General features: G+C 43.8%; 2 protein-coding genes across 4 annotated transcripts in view; one reads left to right on the top strand and one right to left on the bottom strand.

Moving 5' to 3' along the window:
* CD59 (CD59 molecule (CD59 blood group)) overlaps positions 1 to 24,192 on the bottom strand; it is a 684,742-nt gene that overhangs the window by 466,571 nt on the left and 193,979 nt on the right. The gene's annotated exons all lie outside the window — the stretch shown is intronic.
* Positions 1 to 24,192, top strand: part of KIAA1549L (KIAA1549 like) — a 319,252-nt gene that overhangs the window by 151,824 nt on the left and 143,236 nt on the right. The window lies entirely within an intron of this gene.

Below are 24,192 nucleotides of genomic sequence, written 5' to 3'. Positions count from 1 at the left end.
AAGCTGGGAACTGAACAAAAGTACTTCAATGTGGGACGTGGGTGTCTTAACTGCTAGGCTCCTGGATAAGTCTTAAATGCTCTGAAATTCATGTAAAAGGAAGTACAGAGTATGTCCCCCTTTACTCATGGTTATGTTTGTGAGATCCATCCATGTTGGTTTGTGTAATTGTGATCTAGTTGTTATCATTGCTATATAATATTCCATTACATCACAGTATATTAATCTGTTCTACTGGTTATGAGCATTTGGGTGGTCTCCTTTTTAGCCATTATGAAATTTGCTGCCTAGCATCATTCTGGAGCATGTCTTTTGTGAGAATGTGCAGTCATTTCTATTGTATAGGCATATACTTTTGTGGGGCAATCTCTAGGCATGAGTTGTTGGTCATAGGATATACATGTGTTTACCTTCTGTAGACACTGTCAAGCAGTTTTGCAAAGTGGTTCTTCTTCCTTTTACAAAAGAATTTCCTTCAAGGTTCTTTTTAATAAATGAATTTATCTACCATATGGGCTATGAGCCTATTTACTAAAATTTTATTGATAACCCACACCTTCACTAATATTTGCATTATACAAAGTGAAGTGTGTCTAGTTGTGCTTGCAACTTTATTTATGAGCTTCTTTTTCCAGAGACTTCCTCTCTCTTGGCCACCAGAGCATCATTTGGTGGCTTTAAATATGGCAGACCTTAAATTGGTACATTTTTGAACTGGGTTCGGTGTCTAATTCAAGCTTTTCTCACCTCTAGTTCTGGTACTGTAACCTTCCAATTATTCACTTGTCCTCACTGAATCTTGATTTCCCTTCCTGACATGCACCAAGAGCAGTCAACAAAGCACACCCACTGTCATTGTTCAGTGTCAACCACATTCCCCAATGTTTCCCTTCACAACTCCCAAAGGATTATTATTTTGAAATCTCTCTTCTGACTTCTGAACTTTATACTGTCTCTGTCTTTACCAACACCATCATGACTACTATCTGTCCACTCTGGAAAGTGCATCACCTAGGACATGCTACCTCATTTAGTTTTCTTTTTTTTTAAGATTTATTTATTTATTTGAAAATCAGAGTTACACAGAGAGAGAAGGAGAGGCAGAGAGAGAGAGAGGTCTTCCATCCGCTGGTTCACTCCCCACTTGGCCTCAGTGGCCAGAGCTGTGCCAATCTAAAGCCAGGAGCCAGGAGCTTCTTCTGGGTCTCCCACGTGGGTGTAGGGGCCCAAGGACTTGGGCCATCTCCTACTGCTTTTCCTAGGCTACAGCAGAGAGCTGGATTGAAAGTGGAGCAGATGGGTCTCGAACCAGTGCCCATATGGGATGCTGGCATTGTAAGCGGTGGCTTTACCCACTATGTCACAGTGCCAGACCCTCATTTAGTTTTCATGGCAAGCCCCTAAATAGGTATGGTTGCACATTTGCAAACCGAAGTGCAGAGGTTAAGTCAGTTACCCAGAATCACAGAGCTTGTAAATGGAGGAGTTCCACACACATCACCATGAGGTCTCCCGTTTCTGGGCCCTCCCCTTGGAGGTACTTACCTTACAAAGCAATACACCGTGCCTCAAACTCTCAGACGTGCACCTTCTTGTGGGAATGTTCTGTCAACTCAGGTGCATCAGTCAGTTGCAGGGGATTCCTAGTGAATCCTTTTTATCTGTATGTTTAGTCACTGATGGTTGAAAACCCTGCAACCAAGAGCCTTTGGTCCCTCATCTCTCCTTGCCAGCCAGCTCAGTGTTCTGCCATCACAAGCTTTCTATGCTTTCTATGCTTGTTATATGACACCCCCACACTTAATGAATGGTAGATTCCAAACCAGTTGTAAAATTTTTGTGTAAGAAATCCAAGCTCCCCCCACCCCACTCCTACCCTGCCCCTCCATTCCCCTCTGATTCTCTCTTATTCCTACTGTCATCAAATTGAGCTCCCAGTTATTATGTCTTCTGGTTCTTGTGTTATTTCAGCCCTGAGCAGAGCAATGGAGACAGTTCCTTTCTCTTACCATCTGTGCTCTCTGGGAGGTTAATGTTGCAATATTTGTAACAATTAGTGAAAAGAAATTTTTTTCCCTTTGATCCTTCCCACTTGTAGCTACAGTTCTGAGTTTGTTTATTATAGTCACATTGTTGACATGTAGCAATGTGATTCCAGGACTACAAACTGCTTCAGGAGTGAAGTGAGAGATTGTTATGTTCTACCTCCACAATAATGATAGCTTGAATTTATTGAGAACTTACCACGTACTAGACATTACCTATGTCATATGAGGTACTGTTTATAACCCTGCGAGTACTGTTATCCTCATTTTACAGACAAGGAGCTTGAAGCAGAGAGAAGTTAAGAATTTATCCGAGGTAATCAGCTTAAAATTGGCAGAGCCAGGATTTAAATCCAGGCTGTCTAGCTCTTAACAACTAGGCCTATTCTCTTTTTTTAAAAAAAGATTTATTCATTTATTTGAAAGGCAGAGAGACAGAGATCTTCCATCTGCTGATTCACTCCCCAAATGGCCACAACAGCTGGGACTGGGCCGGATCAAAGCCAGAAGCCCAGAGCTCCATCCTGGTCTCCCACATGGGTGGCAGGGGCCCAAGCCTTTCCAGGTGCATTAGAAGGGAGCTGGCTGGAAAGCAGGGCAGCCAGGACTCCAACCAGTGCTCTGATATGGAATACCGGTGTTGCGGGAGGCAGCTTAAGCTCCCTGTGCTGCAGTACTGTCCCCACTAGGTTTATTCATTATGCTACCCTGACCTGATGGTGGATGCACTAGGTTCTGGAAAGAACTCTCTCTTTGAGGTTACAGAAACTGGGGAACTAGCACAAGTCCAGGTCCTTCCCCCTTACTGATTGCTTAGTTTCCTTATTTGTGAAATGAGGCCAAGCTGGATGTGATAGCAAATGGTGGCCCTGCATGCAGAAGTGCTTTGTGCACTATAAAGCGCAGGTGAGGCATCACCCCGTGAATGTCGGCTCTCCTGCTACTGTCCTTGAGAGTCAGCCTCAGTCTGAGTTGGATTCAAAACACATGATGAGGCTGCAAGGCACTGGAGTTAAAAAAAAAATGCTAATATTCTGCTGAGTTGATGGGTTGCTTCATCTCCATATCCATGACACCCAACTATGAAAACACCCAGACTTTAGCCCATTGGAAGAACATACACATATTTATAAGGGTTTGGAAATTAGGCTCCCCTTAGTATTGGAGTCCTACCTTCATTAATCTACAATGAAGTAGACCCATGTCAATGTCCAGATGATCACAGCAACCCCACCTCTCTGGCCAGGGTCCACATGGAGTGTGGAGGGCATGGTGCTTGGGAAGACCCTCCCACAGGTTGGGGACCTTGGAGAGAATGAGGATTAGCCCTGCTCAGTCTTTTTACACCAAATTCCTAAACTACTTAATCTGAGAAGGATAGCTCATTGCTGCAGTAATGGTACCTTTTTTTGGAAGCAGCAGGGTATCATGGCAAGAACATAAGAATCTGGCTCTTGTTAAGTGACAAGTCCCCCAAGTCCTCCCTGCCCCAGATTACCTGCTGCTAAGGTAAGGCTGAGTTGGCTATTTGCTGTAGTCTGGGTGGGCACTGCCTTAATGGAGTCCTGGTATCTCAGATGGTGGAAAATACAATGCAGTATTTAGGAGGCTTTGAGGACTGAGTGGGGAGCATGTGATAACAGTTTAAGATGAGTAGACACAGGCAAGAATTATGGGTCTTGGTTTGATGCCATACATTGAGAAATCGGGCAGTTCTAAATAGAGGTTTGGAAAGTTCCTGAAATGCATACTAACGGTTCAGTTATGTGTCACTTTATAGTGTGGATACAGTCTAAAAAATGCATTGTTCACTATTCTTGTTGTGTCAATATATGGTGTGTATTTATATAAACTAATGTGGCTTCTGTGTTACTAGGCAATATAATCTTATGGGACCACCATTGTGTATAAAGTCCAATTTTTTTTTTTATGACAGGCAGAGTTAGGCAGAGAGAGAGAGAGAGAGACAGAGAAAGGTCTTCCTTTTCCGTTGGTTCACCCCCAAAATGGCCACTGTGGCTAGTGCGCTGCGCCGATCCGAAGCCAGGAGCCAGGTACTTCCTCCTGGTCTCCCATGTGGGTGCAGGGCCCAAGCACTTGGGCCATCCTCCACTGCCTTCCTGCACCACAGCAGAGAACTGGACTGGAAGAGGTGCAACTGGGATAGAATCCAGTGCCCCAACCGGGACTAGAACCCAGTGTGCCGGCGCCGCAGGCGGAGGATTAGCCAAGTGAGCCATGGCACTCGCCTATAAAGTCCATTTTGACTAAAACGTCATTATGTGGCATGTGACTGAGGGTGATACAGAAGTTCATGGAAAATGGGATTAAAAAATAAGTTTATTTTGGTGCAGATTTTTTTTTTAATTCATGCATATAATGGATCCTCAAAAAGATCATGGACAGTGTGTTTATGAACCAACTATGCATAGATTTCAGGTTTTTTTTGCCCTAAAATAAACATCTTTTGGTTCAGTTTTTTTTTCAAATACCCTGGTATTTGCGACTTTTGTCTTCCTGTCCAAGACAGTGCACTAGCAAAGTCCTGCAGTGAGGGCATCTGAATGGTCACTTTGGCATGGACAGCAGTGTGTAAATAGGTAATGTTTGGTTCTCAGTCTGATCCCTGGAGATAGCTTACTAGTTGTATAACATAAGTCCTTCTTTGTGAAATGAAGATACTCATTCCTACCTCTCAGGATATTTTTGAATGTTGAATCATAATCATGTGTATACAATATCTTGGACCAAGTAAATACTCAACCATTAGTTCCTATCCATCTTTTCACAAAGCAGGGCTCATTACAGTCAAAATGTCACTGTGCTGATATATGATTCAGTTGGGGTTCTGTTGTATCCACTCTAGCTAGTTTATGCAGAAATGGGATTTATTGTAAGTGTTGGCACTGAATTTGTTTACAAATTCAAATTACAAAGTCCCTCCCTACTCAGTGTCCATCACTCTTCTAGCACTTTTGGTGCTCACTGCTTTGTGTCCGTAATGATTTGTTGACACTTCTGTCTTCCCCATGGTCATTAGAGGCAGAGAGGTGAAGGACAGAATCTAAACAGAACTTTCAGGAATAACTTTCAAAACCATTGTGAAGAGTGGGGCTGCCAGAGGAGCTGCTGCCCCTGGAAAATCATGAGGCCACTCCCACAGCCGAAGCCTCACACGCCACGCTGCCCACGCTGCCCATGACCCACTGCAGCTAAACAGATACTCCACCCCGCCTCTCTGCACAAGACTTAGCTCCACGTCAAAATCCTGTGTGATGTGTCCACTCAGTGGAATCTCACACAAACCATCGCCGCCTGGGTGTCTGGCTGGTATAGTGCTTGGTTTCTCAGCCTCTGTGTGCTAGAAGGGGCTTGGGCTGGGGCTGTTGAGCAAGCACGTCAGCCACCTAGCATTTCTACTGAAGTTTCACTACTCGCGCCTGGTGACTCCGTGGCCTTTGCCCCCACTCTGGACAAGGGGAACGTCCCTCGCATTTCACTGTCAGAGAAGAAAGGTGTACAACAATGGTGGCTGGCATAATGGACAGAGCAGTGGAGCTGGGAAGTCACCCCTGAGTGTCTTCTCAGGTTCTTTATCCTCTCAAAGTCTTTCCCCTAGACCAGATGTAGCTCATATCCTTGCCCTCCTGCCCCCTCCACATCTGTACCCAGTCACTCACTCATTGTGCCACATCACCCAGTAACATGAGAAACAGACACTTCTGTGGTGCACTAGGGACATTTCCCATCTCCCATCTGAAAGCTCCCGTGGGGCATGTTCTTTTCCGAAGCTGAGGCAGCCTGGTGCTGGAAGAAAACGGGAGCCTGGCTTCTTGCCTCAGGCTAGCCCTTTTCTTTGCCCTGTGATCTTGGGCAAGTCAGTTAACCTCTTGCTTCAATTTCGTAGGGTGTAAATGAGAGGTTTGGGGCATCTGTTCCCTGTGGCTTCCTTTCAGTTCTTTGGTTTTAGCCTATCTCTGCGGGAGCTCAACTCCTAAGTGACTGGGGGTGACTTGTTTTCTGAAACGGTACCAGTGAGTTATTCCACTTTCTCTGTGACCTTGGAACCTCATTACAGAGTCCTTCCTATGCAGTTTTTATCACTCTTCTAGCACTTTCTGCACTCACTGCTTTGTGTTTGTAATGATTTGTTGACGCTTCTGTCTTCCCCATCATCTTTCAAGGCAGGACTCCTTATCTTCTCAGCTTTAGTCCTCAGAGGAAAGGCCAAACCTCCTCCCTCAGATTTGCAAATAGAACATACCAAAGCCATTGCTGAGGACCCACTTTAACCTCTCTTTGTGCCTTTAACTTCCAGAGAGCCTTGTACCTGTTCCCCCCTTATTCTCATTCCTCACTTGTTACTACAAAAGACAGCTCATTTTATTGCCAGTGTAATGGGGCTACATCAGATAACATTCGTGATGCTCAAGAAGTACGTGTGATTGCAAAGGTGAACGACGCCTTTGTTAGGCAGCAGAGAGGGGCTGCTCTGGAAATGAAGATTAGTGTTCAGTTTCACGGGGAAGTATGAAAAGGTCGGAAGGAGCCATAAAATTTCCACAGTGTTTATGCTGTCTCTTCTTGCTTGGCCCGTGCACTCGGTTCCATCAAAGGCAGGAGGTTTATGATTCGGAGCCTCAGCTGATCTGCATAATCCATTAAAATGTCACTTTTTTAATTGCAGAAGCTATTCCTCCGGAGCGCACACCTGCTGCTGCTGCTGGAATTTATAGCCTGGACCTGGTGTGACTTGTGTTTGGGATGAGTGCAGCCACCTCTGCCATCCAGACCGTTGCTCTGATTGTCCTCAGAAACAGGAGGCCAGTAGAGGTGCCCACTCCCCCCCCCCCCCCCCACCAGGATGTCCTGTGGTCTCCTCTCCACCCTTTGGGGACTCATTTTTCTGCTTTAGGAATTGCTCTGCTGGTGCTGTGTGTAGTCGGGAATTCTACCCACAGCTTCGGCTGAGAGCAGATTTGGAGAGAGGCTCTACGACTTGGCTGCTGATAGGGCTTGGTCATCACGGTAGGCTAGGAGCTTCCCAGAAGGACCTTTGTTAGTGTGTGTTATAGGGACTGGCCAGGAGGCTGGAGAGTAGGGTAGCTTTTGCTTCTAGGATTCCAGGGCTGTTTGTATTTGAAGTGACTGGATTTAGAGGACACCAGATATTGGACTCAGGTTTTTTCCTCCTCATCAGGAAGATAAGCACTCTGGAACCAGGGCAGCCATTCTGATGGCAAAGGTGTGGTGATGCCGGCAAGGAGGTGCATGCAGCAAGAGGACAGGTGAGCGAGATGCTGGTGGGAGTCACCTCAGTGTGGGGGCTGGGGCTGAGAACCAAGTGAGGCAAGTGCCCTTGCCTGTCCCCCAAAAGCAGCTGCGGGGCTCCTTCCAGTGGACAGCCCAGACCCTGGGAAGCCAACCTCAGAAGGGATGCCAGATTGGAGCTTTCTCAAAACAGAGAGCCAGGAGGAAAGGCTAGTGGGAACAGAATGGCACCACACAAAGGGTGCACAAAGGGCGTGAGCTCCAGCCAAGCAAGCCACCTCTGGAAACCCCGTTCCTCTTCCCAAGCTTCCTTGTCCGTGGCTTCAGCGCAGCGAAGGTTCTCGATGGGAGCTGGGCTGGGCAGATTGGTTGAGCCTCCTGCAGCAGAGGCTGCCCTATTGCAACTCCTGTCCCCACTGCAGGTGCACGGCTGTGGTATTCAGGTTCTTTGCCTTGACTTTGGGTGTGGTCCTGGGAGCTTCGTCTCCAGAGGCTATTTTTTCAGGCTGCCCAATATGTACCCCAAGCCATGTGTTATCCCCAGTAAGCTCCTTGCCTATGCTGTTCCCTCTGTAGTGGAGTCCAGCTGATCCCAGGGACAGTTTTATATTCCTCAAGGCATTACTGGGAGGATTAGCAAGGCAACCTGTGCCAAATATCCATAAGTAGCTGGCCCTCAGCAAAATTCATTTCTTTTTAGAAGGGAACTCATTTTCAACCAGAAGGCACCAGGGGAGACCTCTAATCAGGAACCAGTCATGCAGTGTTACTGAACACCTGTGTGCAGTTCAACCAAGCATCGAAATTCATGGTGCTCAAGAGAAGCTGAGCTCTTTGGTCATCCATGCCACAAAAGGCAAAGCCTCAGCACCCAGGATGGATGATGATAAAGTCTAAGTCCCAAATACACACTGCATCAGGGTGTTTTAGAGCACCTGAGTGGGGTCTCCTTGCACGAATGGCATATGTCAGGGGTCCAGGCTCTGCAGCCTGCACAGCTCAAATGCCAGCTTAGGTTGGGGACTACTATGTCTCTATGTGCTTTGACCCCCAAAGGTGCCTGTGCTGGAAGCTTGGTCTCCTGTGTGGTAGTATTGAGAGGGTTGTGGGGCCCTTAAGAGGTGGGGCTTCATGAAAGGCACCACCCTCAGAAGGGATTAATGTAGTTTTCCTAGGACTCGGTTAGTTCCTGATGACTGGGTTGTTATAAAAGAGATAGCCGGTCCCCTCCTGGACTTTTGCTTCTTCACTGTTGTGTGTACCCTCTTTTGCACATAGCTATTTCCCTTTCAGCTTCTTTGCCATGTTGTGATAGCCAGGGGGCTCATGGCAGATGGCACCAGGTAGTTTGGCTATTTAACTTTCAAATATTGAGCCAAAATAAACATCTTTTCTTTGTACAGTACCCAGCCTCAGGCGTTCGGTTATAACAACCGAAAGTGGACTGAGACTGTGACCTGAAATTTTCCCACCTGTAAAATGGGTGCATTGAGAATTCATACCTGAGAGCTTTGCTGTGGTGACTGAAGGAGGTCATGAAAGGCTCAGCCCCACCTGGTATGCTGTGAGGATATGTACAATAAATGTTAGCCATTATTAGCTTGAGAATAACCATTTCTCTAAAGCTTCTCTTTGAGTTTTACAATTAAAATAATTATTTATTTAAAGGTACAGAGACAGAGAAGAGGAGAGAGATTTTCCATTCACTGGTTCCTGGGGGTGGGCCGGGCTGACGCTGGGAGCTGGGAACTCCATCTGTGTCTCCCAGGTGGGTGGCAGGGACCCAAGTACTTGGGCCATCACCAGCTGCCTCTCATGGTGTGCCTTAGCAGAAAGCTAGAATCAAGAGCAGGGCCAGGCCTCGAACTCTGGCACTCCAGGATGGGATGTGAATGTCACAGGTGGCATCCGGACTCTCAGGATAATTGCCCACCCTTGAACTTCTTTTAAGGAAGAAGTTTGCTTCAGATATTTTTGGTAGCTGGTTTCCCGTTTCCATTGCATTATCTTGATGATGTCCTCTTGGGTGTATAGCTGCCTCATAAATACCCCAGTGCTAGCACTGTAGATGGGCAGGTAAAATTCCAGTGGGGCTACACTGCTTATTTAGTTGATTACATTATGTGAGAAATATTCAGTAAATGATGATCAGATTTGTAGTTTTAAAAATAGACAGGAAGTGTTTCTCAGACTAACTGAATGTTCAGCAGCTAGATGGACCAAGGGTAATAATTCTACAACAGTTCATTTTTAAAAATAAATATGGAGCTCGTATTGTGGGGCATTGGACTAAGCCGTGGCATGTGACACCAGCATCCCATATCTGAGCACTGGTTCAAGTACTGGCTGCTCTGTTTGTGATCCAGCTCTCTGCCAATGCACCTGGGAAGGCAGTGGGAAATGGCTCAGGTGCTTAGGCCCCTGTACCTATGTGAGAGACTCAGATGGAGTTCCTGGCTCCTGGCTTTAGCCTGGTCCAATGCCGACTGCTGTGCCCATTTTGGGGGTGAACCAGCAGATGGAAGACCTGTCCCTCTCTCTCTCCTCTCCCTTCTTCCAACCTCCTGACAATATGCTTTTCAAATAAATGAAATATAAATTCTTAAAAATAAGAATAAATATTATTAGAGTTTTGAATTTGACAATTTCTTCAAATGTTTACCCTTTCATGCTGCTGTGGTAGCAGTAATGATTAAACAATGGAAGGGCCAGTGGTTCACAGAAGCTACTGCATTCTGGGCGGTATCCTAAACTCTTTTTATGCATTAGCTCATTCAGTTCTCACATCAACTGTGTGAGAGGAGGATAGTTCATAGGTGACCGAACTGAACTGATCCCCAGTGAGAGGCAAAGTGACTTGCCCAAGGTCACTCAGAGATCAAGTGTAGAACTGGGGTTTTAATCCATGTCTGTCATATTTGAAGGTTCACGTTTATACCCACTGAGACCAAAGAGAGAAGCAAAAGCTAAGAGAAGCATGCTCAGGGTTGAGAAATCTGAGAGCCTGGGACCTTTGATGGTGTCACACTAGCTCTAGCCCCTCCTCCAGGGCTCCCTGGGTTGTATGGTATAATTGACTTCAGGATATAGGGACAGAGGACATCAACAGTGCCTTCTTCTGAGTGCTGGCCACAAAGCAGTCTGAGGGTCCGCTGGGAAGTTCCCTGTCAGTTTGTAGATTTTTAATAAAATCTCAAGAGTCCTCAAGAAAAAAACAATTTCAAATGTTATGTGGTATTTGGAACTGCACTGAACTGTTCAAACATAGACTACAATGGAATGAAATGAAAATACAACAAATATTTCTCAATTAACAGAAAACCCAGTGGTGGAGAGTGGGGTCTGCTGATGGAGGAATGGGAGTTTCTCCTGGAGGGATGGTGATGAGGGTTTGCAATGGGACATCAGGTCGGGATGGTTGGTGTTCTCTGTGGGGACTCTATGGGAGCTGGGGTCATGTTAGTTGAATCAGAAACCAGGTTTTTGTTGGAAGGCCACAGAGGTACAACACAGAACCCCAGAAGAGAAAGTGCAACTGGACTTGGTGAGAGGAGAACCATCTGTTCTGGGGTCGGCCATGTCTGTTTCTTTTCTTTCTGTCTTTGCCTCTCTCATCCCCTTCCACTCCACCTCCTTCCAGATTCTCCCATTCCTGCTTTTGTCTGGTTCTCTCCTTTTTTTTTATTTTATTTTTTTTTATTTTTTTGACAGGCAGAGTGGACAGTGAGAGAGAGAGACAGAGAGAAAGGTCTTCCTTTGCCGTTGGTTCACCCTCCAATGGCTGCCGCGGCCGGTGCGCTGCGGCCGGCGCACCGCGCTGATCCGATGGCAGGAGCCAGGAGCCAGGTGCTTTTCCTGGTCTCCCATGGGGTGCAGGGCCCAAGCACCTAGGCCATCCTCCACTGCACTCCCTGGCCACAGCAGAGAGCTGGCCTGGAAGAGGGGCAACCGGGACAGAATCCGGCGCCCCGACCGGGACTAGAACCCGGTGTGCCGGCACCGCTAGGCGGAGGATTAGCCTAGTGAGCCGCGGTGCCGGCCCTGGTTCTCTCCTTTATGCTTTACTGAAGACTTTCTCTGGGTCCATGGTGCAGATGGCAGTGTGGAGTCCTGTGTCTCCCACACAACCACCTGAAGCTCTCTGTGCCCAGGGACAACCTGATTGCTGCAGGACCAGAAGTGGCCATGTGTTCCCTCTTGTGCCCATCAGCCATAGGGGTAGAGAGAATGAGCTTCATGCTTGCAGGATGGGGTGAGGGAGGGGCATTTGTTGGAGAAGGGCCTGGGTGCTGGACAGATCCTCAAAATGATTCCTTCGATAGGCACCATTGGACACCAACTGATGAAATGATGATCATTTATTGGTCTTATGTCCTTGTACAAGATGCTCTACTGTCAGAGAAGTAAAATCAAGACTGTGCCAACTATGCCTACATTGTTTTATTCATATCCCAACATAAGGTGTCTGGAGAGGCGGTATCCAAATCAGTGAGTGACCAAGGAAGATGGCACTGTGACTCTCTCTGCACCTGTGACAAGGGCATCACCTAGACAAGTTGGGTCTCATTGCAGTGTGAGTCCCACCATCCCTCCTTGCTGCTCCAGATCTCTCTTTTCCGGGTATCTTGTTTACTTAAAGACTGACAACCTGGAAAAGCACCAGAGGCTTCTTATCTCATTAGAGATAAACCATTAAACGTGGTTTTGGAGCAAACTAGAAGAATAAACAAACCTAGAGTTGTATTTTATGAAAAAAAAATCACTGAAAAGTCTGAAACAGTGAAAAATCTCATCAGGAGAATTCATTTCTCAGAATTGGTGGTGGAAGCTACAGACTGATTAACACTTTGCAACCCATATTCCTTTTAAAGATCTGCTCTGACCATGGCTGGCTTAGTGACTTCTCAACAGGGTTTTGCTTCCATGTTCTCATTTTCTGTGCCAGATTTGGAGGACTTCACTGAAAATCCAATCCATACATAGCTCCTTTGTCTCTTAAAAGAGTGCCTTTCTCCTGACTTCATTTCATTTTGTTTTCATACAAGGAGGCTACAGAGCAGTCTTTGACTTGGCTTTGCCTGAGCTCTTCCTGGTGTCTTTATTTAATCACAGTTTTATGAACTCTTCCTATGCCAGCCAGCTGATTTTGCAGCCCCAGAATCATGCTCGGGAGACAGACACCAATTTTTCTGTCGTCAATTTTAAAAGCTTTACCATCTGGGATTTTTAGTAACTTGTGAAGAGCAAATAGATGCCATGTTTTGAGGGATTTTGCTGCCCAAACTCTAGGGTTGTTGTGCATGAAATGCATGGTAATAATATAAACTTGTTTCCTGTTTGTTTATGAAGTTAGTCATCATGATAGATTTAAAGTAGCTGGTTTCTTGTTTAATTTGATTCATTGCTGTAATGCTTACTTTGTGCATAAAAGGTGGTGTTTTATCGGAAAGGTTTGCATATTAATTTGGAGAGCACTGGTTTTCTGAAAACATTAAACCTCTCTTAGGCCACCATTTCTCAGCACCCTTCCCCTACAGCTGTGTGCCCGTTGGAAATGGAAACAAAGCAGAGTCCAGTTGCCTTAGCCAAGGGGTCATGGTGACTTGCAAAGAACAGAGCTCATCTGAGCTAGTTGAATCATAAAATATTTCTATTACAGTTGGCTCTCTGCACTTGTGGATTCTGCATCTGTGAAGTTCAACCAAATGGGGGTCTAAAATATTCAGGAAAATATAGTGCCTATACTGAATATGTGTGGACTTTTTATTCTTGTCATTTTTCCCTATACAGTGTAACATCTACTTATACAGCAGTTACATTATGCTGGTATTATAAGTAATTTAGAGCTGATTTAAAGTGTATGGGAGGATGTGTGTAAGTTACAGGCAAATGCTCCACACCACTCTACCTGAGAGGCTTGAACATCTACAGATTTTGGTAACCACAAAGAGTCCTAGAACCAATCCTGCACAGGAAGCAAAGGAGGTTTGTATTTTTTGGAAAACATGCAAGGGTATCTTTGGAGAGCAGCTGAGGACCTCCAGCTGTGGAAGTGAGCAGCTGTTATCTTGTACTTTAACTTCTTAAGGTCACCTGGTATTTTGCCTCTGTAGCCCCTTCAATCTATTTCATTCTCTCGCTCTTCAAACCAGCTTTCTCTGTTTTGGCATATATGTATTTAGGACAAACATGACTTTCTGTTTTATATCCCTTCCTTTGTCAAGCATCCAATAACAAGTAACACATATCCCCAAGTTCTATTTTCAAATTCTTGGGGAAAAGTCCCAGCTGATACAGTCTATGCATCTGTGGCTAGGAATCCAGTTATGTGACCAGGTTCTACTCAACTGGGCTGGCAGAACAGGTGTTCAAGAATGGGGAGGTGATCTGAGTAGGTTCTCTCAGGTTGGTGGTGAAGGAGGAGTGGTCAATATCTTTGATTCACCTGGTGTAGAAGAACCAGCTCATTTGTATAACAACTGCAGCCTGGGATGCAGGTCTGTTTCTTGACCCATCATCATCAGTTCTGTTGAGCATTTCCTCTTTTTTATTTGGTCTCTCAAACATTCTTTAACCTTCTCCTTTGGCTTCTTCTTACTTCATTTCCTTTCCTCCATCTCTCAGTCAATGGTTAGGAAAGAAATATGATATATCTGTTATGCTGGTGCAATGAACATCATTGTAGGAAATCCAACACCAGCCTTGGTTTTGTGCTAGACCACAGGCAAGTCATTGAACCACCCTTGGCCCTGGTTTCCTCTTCTGTAAATGAATGGATGATGGAAGAAATCTTAGAGGGCACCTTTCCAGGGATGCTAAATATCTATCCACTCATGTTCCCACTCTACAAATACAGCACCCATGGCAGACATTGCTAATTGATCCCAGCTCCCTTCCCTGCTGATCCTGGACTGCATTTAGAATCCTTCACAGCAGTCCAGACAGCCATTACCATTCAGCTGGAGGTGACCTTGGGATGTGACAGTTAGCAATCTTTGCGCAAGAAATCGAGGCCCAGCTGTCTACCAAATATTCTTCTTACCTTCCTTACACAATGGGATGTGTGAAACCATATTCATAATTCTCATAAATTGTGAAGGAAAAGCAAATTCCCTTTTTCTTCCCAATTATTCCTTTAAAAACCTTGCATTTACTTCTTCAATGCCATTCAATCCAGCCTTTTATTTCTCTTGTGGCTGAAGTTTGTGTGTGTGTGTGTGTGTGTGTGTGTGTTATTTTTTTTTTTAAAGCAAAGGTGTGGAATCAGCCATGTTTGTCTGAGCTTTCCAGAATTAAACTGAGTCATTCTGCAAGTATGTGATGGCAGGCAACAGTGAGAGTTATTTTACTTTATGAAAGTGTATTTTCTACAGTTATATTTAGACTGAAGAAAGATCCTTGAATTCTCAGCTCAAATTATACTCAATGTGTCTAATTGCTGTTACTCTCAAATATGATATTGAGTGAGGTCGCATCTTCAATTCACATTTCTACTCTATATTTACAAGTGTCACAGCTTGGGAACATCTGCTCTGCCTGTAGAATGCTCATTTTCACAGATGACGCAGCTGTAATGGCTGCGGGCAGAACTGTTTCCTTGATGACGATGCTAGGGACCATCACCCCCTTCCTGCCTTTCCTGCTACATGCTGTTCTTTAAGTCGCCTTCTGGAGTTCATTTCTCCAGGAGAGATGGGCTTGCACTTCTAAGGGAGCATATTCCTATTATTTCTCCTGGAGTAGTTACCAATAACCTCCATGTGGTAGGGCCACCTTGTGCAATAGCTCTCTAAGTGGAGGAGCTGTAGGTCTACGAAGCAGGGAGATAAATGTAAAGAGAAGGATGAAGGGACATTTGCAAAAACCTGCCCTGGGATAAAAAGCCAGAGTTGGCTTCCTAGTAAAAAGAATCCTTGGTGCTCACAGAGAAGATGGTCCTTATGCTTTATTCACCTTTGGTGGTGCCCTAAGCAAATGAGGAGAAATGGGAGTACGATGCAGTTGGATTTAATTGCTTAAAAAAAAAAAAACTGTTGTTATTTACTTCTCATTTTAAGATGTTGCAAGTTAATAGAAGTGAGGACTTAAATGTTTCTATTTCTGGAACCAAGTGTCCTTTTGCAGGAAGTACAGAAGGAAAATACACAGGAAGTACAGAGGAAAACTATAGTCTGGTCTTTTGCCTCTGCCTTGTATCTATTTCATTCTCTCTCTTCAAACCCAGCGTTGTGATTATGCCATCAGCACAGTGCATGACTGGGGAGTCCCTGCAGGTGAAGGGGTCCAGGTTCTTTATCAGGTCCATGGACAGGGAACTGAAGGAATGGAAGGGGTGAACCTGGAGTTTAAAAGACTTAAAACACATAGCAAACAGTTTTCATTGTTGTTGGACAAAATTGGCTACATCTAGGGTGATAAAACCATTTAAAAATGATTTCTTGGAGTAAATCAACTGATAATTAATAGGTTCCTGTAGATGACTTGGCCCAGCCCTCTCATGGCGCAAAGACCCTGAGGCTCAGTGAGGATGGGTGATGTGCTTCACGTAAAAGGGATCAGCTGGGGGAACCGTGGTCGGAAGTCAGACAGCCTGACCCAGGCATGATGCTTTCACTGTTTCCCCAATCCAGTCCTGTTCCACGCTTTAACTTGATCTCTGGATTCATTGAGAGACATAAAATCTCAGCAGCATTGACCACATATTGGAGGCCACTTTGAATTAATCTGTTCTGCTAATTGCTTTAAAGTAAAATTAGCTTGGCCCCGTGTATAGTTGCTCTAAGCTCAGGAGCTGTGATGGTCTCTGACTTTTAGATTCACAAAATAGAGTTATTCTATTGCTTTCTGCTTGCATTGATATGATAAAGTCACTTTCATAGATGGGCACTATTAAAATGCTTTAAAGTTGCAATTAAAGATTTAAAATCATCTTTATTATTAAATTCCATTTTTCCTCAGTAGTTCTGGCACTGATTCAAATGACTTATTTTTACACATGTAGCTCTTTTTTCTTGGGGAATCTGTTCTTAAATAGAGTGGATATTTTGAAAATGGGAGCTATGAAGTGGGTTGAAATAAAAAACAGCCAGTTAAATCCTAAGGATTCTGAATAAAGACATGTATGTATCACAACAGTGTAAATAATTTAGCCATCAGCTTCACCCTACTGAAACAGGATTAAATTATTCAATATTTCAATCCAGTTTTGGGAGAGAAAGTAGATTTTAAAGAAAGCTGTATAATGGAAATATTGATTTCTCTGACTATGAGCTGCAGTGGTACATGTTTGTCATTCATTATTTTTATTTTTGATAAGAGTCAGGATTTCAAGTTCAATTATAGGTAATTAACAACCCAAGCAGTGTGCCACGAGAAACATTTAATTTCTCTGAGTATTTATAAGAAGTCAACAGAACATGCCACTATTCTCCCAGTAAGTGGTTCTAACAATTATTTACTGTGAAAATAATAGTGTTAGCAATTACTTCGGGGCAGAAGGTAGAATTGTATGTTATCTTGAGGGTAATAGTGTCTGCTTTAACTTGAAGAAGCTGTGCATGCATAATGGCACTGGAGCAAGAGCTGTGGAAAATCACAAGCTACATAAAACCCTGACCTCTGGAGAGCTACTCTTTCTGGTAGGGGCCACGGAGGAAGGAGCGAGCTTTACATCCCTTAGAGAGGATCCACAGCAGCCCCTCCCAGCCCTTGACTCCAGCATGTTCTCTTCCCATGTCCAACCCTCTTCACGTTTCTCCCACACCTCCCCAACCCCAGCACTAAGCGGGAGGAAATAGCTTTCTCTGTGATACTTACTTAATGACAAAAATGCCAGGTCATCATTTTTTTAACTGAAGTATGATTGACATATAAAACAGCTGTAGATATTTAACACATCCAACTTGATGTGTTTGGAAATAAGCATACACTCATGAAGCCATTAAACAATTACCAATATCAGTGCCCTAAACTTACCCATCATCTCCAAATGTCCTTACTCCCACCAGCAGCGTTTTTTTTTTCTTTTTATGATAAGAGCACTTAACACAAGGTCTACCTTCTTAGGGAATTTTGAAATACACAATACAGTATTATTAATCATAGGCCTTTGTTGTACAGTAGATCTCCAGATCTTATCTCTTTGTTATAACTGCAACTTTGTGCCCGTTGACAAACACCACCCCATTTCTCCCTCACCTCCCCCCAGGAACCACTATTCTACCCTCTGCTCCTATGTGTTTGAATATTTTAGATTCACATATAAGAAAGATCATACAGTATTCATCTTCATGTGTCTGGCTTATTTCACTTAGCATACTGTCTTCCTCAGAAAAGATAGATCATTGATTTTCAGATGTGGGGAGCTAATGGGTCAGTAAAGTAGAAATTCTGGAATCCTAATTTAGATTTACTAATTTTTCATTTTTCCTATAAGGACATAAACAAAACATGGCCACACGTGCTGTCATTGCTATTTAGAAATGAAAGGAAAGTTTGACACTAAAAATGAAGGATTATCTATGAGACCTAGAAAGGCAGTTGATGAAAACACACACACACACATGCACGCACACACAGTTATTTTTCTTGTTTTGTTTTGGTTGTATGAAAACTGCATCCAGCACTAGAGTTTGGTCTAGCATTTGGAAACCACGTTGCTAAGCAATTTGTCTTTTAAAGTGACATGTCTAAAAATGTGCCCTTTCCAAGTTCTTTAAAGCATGTTAAACACCTTGGAGTAGGACCCTGTTTGGTGTGAGACTCTGCATTAAGGCAGGATGTGGTAATGTGCTTGTGGTTAACATCATGGGCTGTTAAGACCAGAGAGGCTGGGCTAAAATCAGAGCTCCATCACTTGCAAGCTGTGTATTTCGGCAAATATTTTTAACTTGTTTGTGCCTGCATCTGTAAAATGCAGATGAGGATCAGCACCCTCCTGGTAGCATGTTGTGAGGCTTACATGTGTTCACACCTCCAAGTGTCAGAAAATGATGTGCTAAATACCCAATACGTGTTAGTGTCTGCGTGTGGTAGGTACTCAGCAGGTTTACTGAATGAGCGTAGAAAATCCAAGTTTCTTATGCATGGTAGGATCCTTTCACTGTGGACTTTTGTCTTCCACGTACATGGTGGTTAAGCAGACACAGGCATCTCCTTCCAGACCCACCAAATGGTGCACAGTCTGTCCTAGGCTTTTGCTAGAGAAGAGTGGTGTCTGCTGGTGTGCTGACTGGGCCAAGTGGTAACAGCACCAGCATTCTGGCTCCCTCTCTGGAGACACCCACAGTCCCAGGCAGACATCTTGAGACTCGATAGTGAGTCACAGCCTGGATGAGGCTGGAAGGATAAAGGAAAACCCATTGCCAATACTAAAAAATAGCATCTACTGATTTTGGTTATTACTTGATCAACCCTAGTTGACAACACAGGCATTGAGAGAAATGGAAATTTTGTTGATAGAATAAATTTAAATTAAACAAAGATAGACCTTACTAGTTTACACCAAATGGAGAAAATGTAACCTTGGTTAATAAAATGCCTAAATTATAGAATTAAAAATAAATTCTATTTTGTTCTGAGCACATTTGTAACCATTCAAGGCAAATAAACTAAATGAAAATCACTTTATATGGACATAATGTTTATCTTTTTGAGCTTGAGTCCTGTAAAGGGCTTAGAAATTATATACCTTTTTTTTTAAAAAAAAAAAAAAAGATCTTGTGGGGAGCAACTCGGACTAGACTGTTACTGCAATTAAGACTTATTCTATGCATCTGCTCTCCCACAATATGGTGCTGGGAGAGGAGGAAACAGCTTCTACACAGCTGCCTCCAGTTCAACCAATAAACAGCAGGACCTGCTCCTGATTGGAGGAGAGCAGCGTACTTGGCGTGTGGGTAGCAGAGTTGGGATTGGTGGAAGAGGACTATAAAGGAGGAGAGAGACAACATGCACCAGGAACACCTGAGGAACACCTGAGCAGCCCCCGAGGGAGCCGTCCGGCGGTGTGCTGCTCCCCCGCGGAAGTGGGGAAAGTGGCAGGGGGAACCGCCCTTCCACGGAGGTGGAAGGGTCGGTAGCCAACCCGGGAAGAACCAGCAGCAAACCGGGGAGGGCCGAGCAGACAAAAGAACAGCGCAGGGTCCTGTGTCGTTCCTCCACGAAGAGGGGGAGCGACAGATCTATCTATTTATTTGGAAGTCAGAGTTACATAGCAAGAAGGAGAGACAAAGAGGGAGAAAGATCTTCCATCTGCTGGTTCACTCCCCAGATGGTTGCAACAGCCAGGGCTGAGCCAGGCCAAAGCCAGGAGCCAAGAGCTTCTTCTAGGTTTTCCACATGGGTGGCAGGGGCCCAAGTGCTTGGGTCATCCTCCACTGTCTTCCCAAGCCCATTATCAAGGAGCTGGATCAGAAATGGAGCAACAAGGACATAAACCAGTGTCCATTTTTGCGTCTGGCATCACAGGTGGCTGTTTTACCCTCTATGCCACAACAGTATACTTAAATATTTTCTTTGAAAAATCTTGGGGCTGGTGCTGTGGCATAGCAGGTAAAGTCATCACCTGCTGTGCCAGTATCTCATATGGGTGCCCGTTTAAGTCCTAACTGCTCCACTTCCAATCCAGCTCTTTGTGTGGCCTGGGAAAGCAGTGGAGGATGGTCCAAGTCCTTGGGCCCCTGCAGCTTCATGGGAGACCCAGAGGAGGCTATTGGCTCCTGGCTTCAGATCAGTCCAGCTCCAGCTGGTGTGGCCATTTGGGGAATGAACCAGTGGATGGAAGATCTCTCTCTCTCCCTCTCTGCCTCTCCCTCTCTGTAATTCTCCCTTTCAAGTAAATAAATAGATCTTTAAAAAAATAAAACTTGTAGTCAGTTTAATCATAATAAAATTGGACTATAATTTCTTTTTAGAGATATCTAACAAATTTTGAAATAGTGATAGTCATAGTAATGGAGTTAGACTTCTATAGTAAAACTTATGCTTAACTAGTCATCAATGAATATAGAATGAAAAATCAATACTATTTGTTATTAATATTGACAAAATATTCTGCTTTCTTGACTCCAAAGCAGATACATGCAGGCTTTTAGCGTTTAAATTATAAGAACATCAATATCCATGAAGCATCACACAGCCTTTTTCAGTAGAGCATTTTTCTTGTGTGTCTCTAGTCAGGGGAGAAAATAATCAGGTATTGATATTATCATCTTACTGAAATTAGCTCAGTGTCCCAAGAAGGTGTTAGTACCAATCAGTGTAATCATCATGCTCTTTTACATTTATTACATTGCTTTACAGTTTGATTTTGAATTTTTTTCTTTTTGATTTGAAAGGCAAGAAGCCAGAGGGCAAATGAGAGAGAGAAAGAAAGAGATCTTCCATCTGCTGTTTCATTCTTCAAATGACCCCAACAGCCAAGACTGGGTCAGCCCAAAGCTGGGAGCCAGGAACTCTATCTAGAGCTCTCACATGGGTGGCAGGTCCTCAGGTACTTGAGCAATCACCTGCTATCACCCAGGGTGTGCATTAGCAGGAAGCTGGAATCAGGAGCAGAGCTGGGACTTTTACTCAGCCATTCTAATGTGGAATGTGGGTGTCTCAAACAGTATCTTGATGGATGCACCAAATGCCTATCCCTATCATTTTTTTCATGTCCACTATAATATTGACTCAAGTGGTGGGCATTTAATGGTCAAATTCATGGGTACGTCTGGTAAAATGCACTATGACATAAGCCAACAGCAGGAGAATTTGTCAGCTATAGCATGACAAAGAATGTGGTTTCTGATTCCAAAGTGGATTCTGTCCACCCATCAATTCTTTGGATTTTTTTTCTCAATATCTGAGTTGCTCCAGGCCAGTGACTTTAACTAACTGTGAAATGATCTAAGCTGGAGCTTGCTCAAGGTGTTCTTCAGAGATGCAGCTGCTTGAGATAGTAACTGGCGTCACACAAAAAAGAAGACCGAAGGCAAAGTCCTGCAGGTGACTCGTGGGGAGATTTGCTGGGTTACACAGAACTTATGTTCACCACAGGACTTGTCAGAGCCTTTGGTATTCTTGTGTATTCTGTGGGTCTCCCAAAAGAAATTCCTAAACTGTGTTGAAGACAGAACCCTTTTTTCCTCTCAAGTTTATTGATTGGAACAGATATCCAGACAGAATTATCTTTGCTTATTCTGTTTTAGACTGTCATGTTGTCTGGATGTCCCTAATATGAAAGGATTATCTTCTTATTTTAAAAAGATTTATTTATTTATTTGAAAGTCAGAGTCACATAGAGAGAGGAGAAGCAGAGAGAGAGAGACAATTCTTCTATCTGATGGTTCACTCCCCATTGGCTGCAATGGCCGGTGCTGTGCCCATCTGAAGCCGGGAGCCAGGAGCTTCTTTTGGGTCTCCCACACAGGTACAAGATCCAAGGACTTGAGCCATCTTCTTGCTGCTTTCCCACATCATAGCAGATAGCTGGATTGGAGGGTCTTGAACTGGCACCCATATGGGATGCCAGCGTATCAGGCCAGGGTGTTAACCCACTATGCCACAGCACCAGCCCCAGGCCCAAAAGGATTATTTTCATCTAACAGAATCCTCTATGACATGCAAAATGAATGAGAAGTTCTCCACCCATAGTTTGATGGCGTAAATGGTACAGGGTCAAAGTTGCACATGAAAACATGAAGAGTCCAGAGTCTGGCCTGAGATCATCCAGTTGGTTCCTTAAATGCAGTGAAAAGCATTCCATTATCCTTTGTGTGTTTGTGCACACGCTCATGTATGTGCTTGTGTTGACTGTTGTGGACTTTACACAATTTTTATTATTTGAGGATTTATGTCTGATAACATTTTTATTGTATACACAAAATTTTTAGAAGATTTATTTATTTGAAAGGTAGAATGACAGAGAAAGAGCAAGAGAGAGAGAGAGAGAGAGAGAGAGCTTCCATTCATGGTTTACTCCCCAAATGCCTGCAACAGCCGAGATTGGACCAGGTCAAAGCCAGGAGTCAGGAATTCCATCTGGCTCTCCCAAGCAGGTGGCAGGGACTCAAGTACTTGAGCCATGATCCGCTGCCTCCCTGGCACATTATCAGAAAGCTGGGTCAGTAGCGCAGGGTAGCCAGGGCTTGAACCAGGTATTCCATTAATGGGATGCGGGCATCCCATGCAACAGCTTAACTGGCTGCACCAAAATGCCTGCTGCTACACACACAATTTTATATAACTGTTGTGATGTGATCCTAGGGTGCATATAGGTTTCTGTTTTTCGCTGCAGTCTGTCCTTTTCCCCCATTTTTGCTCAGCTGCCCCTTATGCATTATTTGTTTAATACATTTTTTACTGGGTTTGGTATTAAAACAGTAGTGGTTTCATAAAATGAATAGGGAACATTTCCATGTACTTCAAAGGTCTGACTTAGTTTAGTAACATTGGAGTTACTTTTAAAAAGGAAGTTAAATAAGGAACCATTGCTATGGTGCAGCAGATTAAACCTCCACCTGCAATGCCTAGCATCTCATATGAGGACCAGCTTTGTGTCCCAGTTACTCTACTTCAATTCAGCCCCAGACTAATGCACCTGGGAAAGCAGCAGGAGATGGCCCAGGTACTTGGGCTCCGGCCACCCATGTGGGAGACCTGGATGGACTTCTAGGGTCCTGGTTTCAGCCTGGCCCAGCCCTTGCCATTGAAGCCATTTGGGGAGAGAATCAGCAGATGAAAGGTTTCTCTCTCTCTCTCTCTCTCTCTCTCTCTCTCTCTCTCTCTCTTTCTAACCGTGCCTTTCAAATATATAAAATAAATCTTTAAAAAATCTTTAAAGAGACATGAAAAAGCCTGTATGAAGCCAACATGAATTCTGCTAAAACTGAAGCACAAGCAAACATCACATTTATATTGAAGCTTGGATGAAGAGCACTGACATTGTTTTTTCCCTGTGGAGAGTTTCAGGGACGAGGCCCTGAAAAAATTGGCAGTTTGGAAATGGATAACTTATTTCAAGAAGAGACCCAAGGATGCTGAAGATGAAGCCCACAGCAGTTGACTTGCCTGTCATTTTGTGAGGAAAAATTAATCTTGTTCATGCCCTAATTGAAGTGGACTGATAATTAACAGCAGAAACAATAGCTGGTACCATAGACATCTCAGTTGTTTTAGCATACACAATTCTAACTGAAAATTAAAGTGGAGCAACATTTCTGCTCAATGGGTGCCAAGATTATTGCACTCAGATCACCTGCAGACAACAGCAGAGCTTTCATTGGGAATTATTTTTTAATTGTATTTAAGTTATACAAGTTTCATGTATTTCATATGTACAGATTTAGGAACATAGTGACATCCCACCAAGTCACGCGTCAACCCATCTTTCTCCTCCCTTGCATGTTTGCACTCTTAATTTTTACAAAGATCTATTTTTGGTTTACTTAATGGTCATGTGGTTAACCCTACATTAAGTAAAAGACTTCAACAAATAATATGAAGAAAAAAGAACACTGTTCCTCAATGGAAGAGACAAGGGCTGTAAACAACCATTGAATCTCAAAATAACTATTTCACTCCAGCACATTACATGTTAGGTACTCTTTTAGTTACCTTGAATCAGGGAAAACATATTATATCTGTCTTTTTGGGACTGGCTTATTTCACTTTGTATAATGGTTTCCAGTTGTGTCCATTTTATTGCAAAAGACAGAATTTCTTTTTTTTTAATCTGAGTAGTATTTCACATTGTATATATACCATAATTTCTTTTTCCAGTCAACAGTTGATGAGCATCTGGGTTGATTCCATATCTTTGCTATTGTGAATTGTGCTGCAATGAACATGGGGGGTAAAGATAACTCTTTAATGTGCTGATTTATTTTTGGTT

Source organism: Oryctolagus cuniculus, chromosome 1, assembly GCF_964237555.1.
Source record: "Oryctolagus cuniculus chromosome 1, mOryCun1.1, whole genome shotgun sequence".
NCBI lineage: Eukaryota > Metazoa > Chordata > Mammalia > Lagomorpha > Leporidae > Oryctolagus > Oryctolagus cuniculus.
The sequence above is the reverse complement of the archived record's forward strand: the minus strand, read 5'-3'. Positions and strand labels throughout refer to the sequence as shown.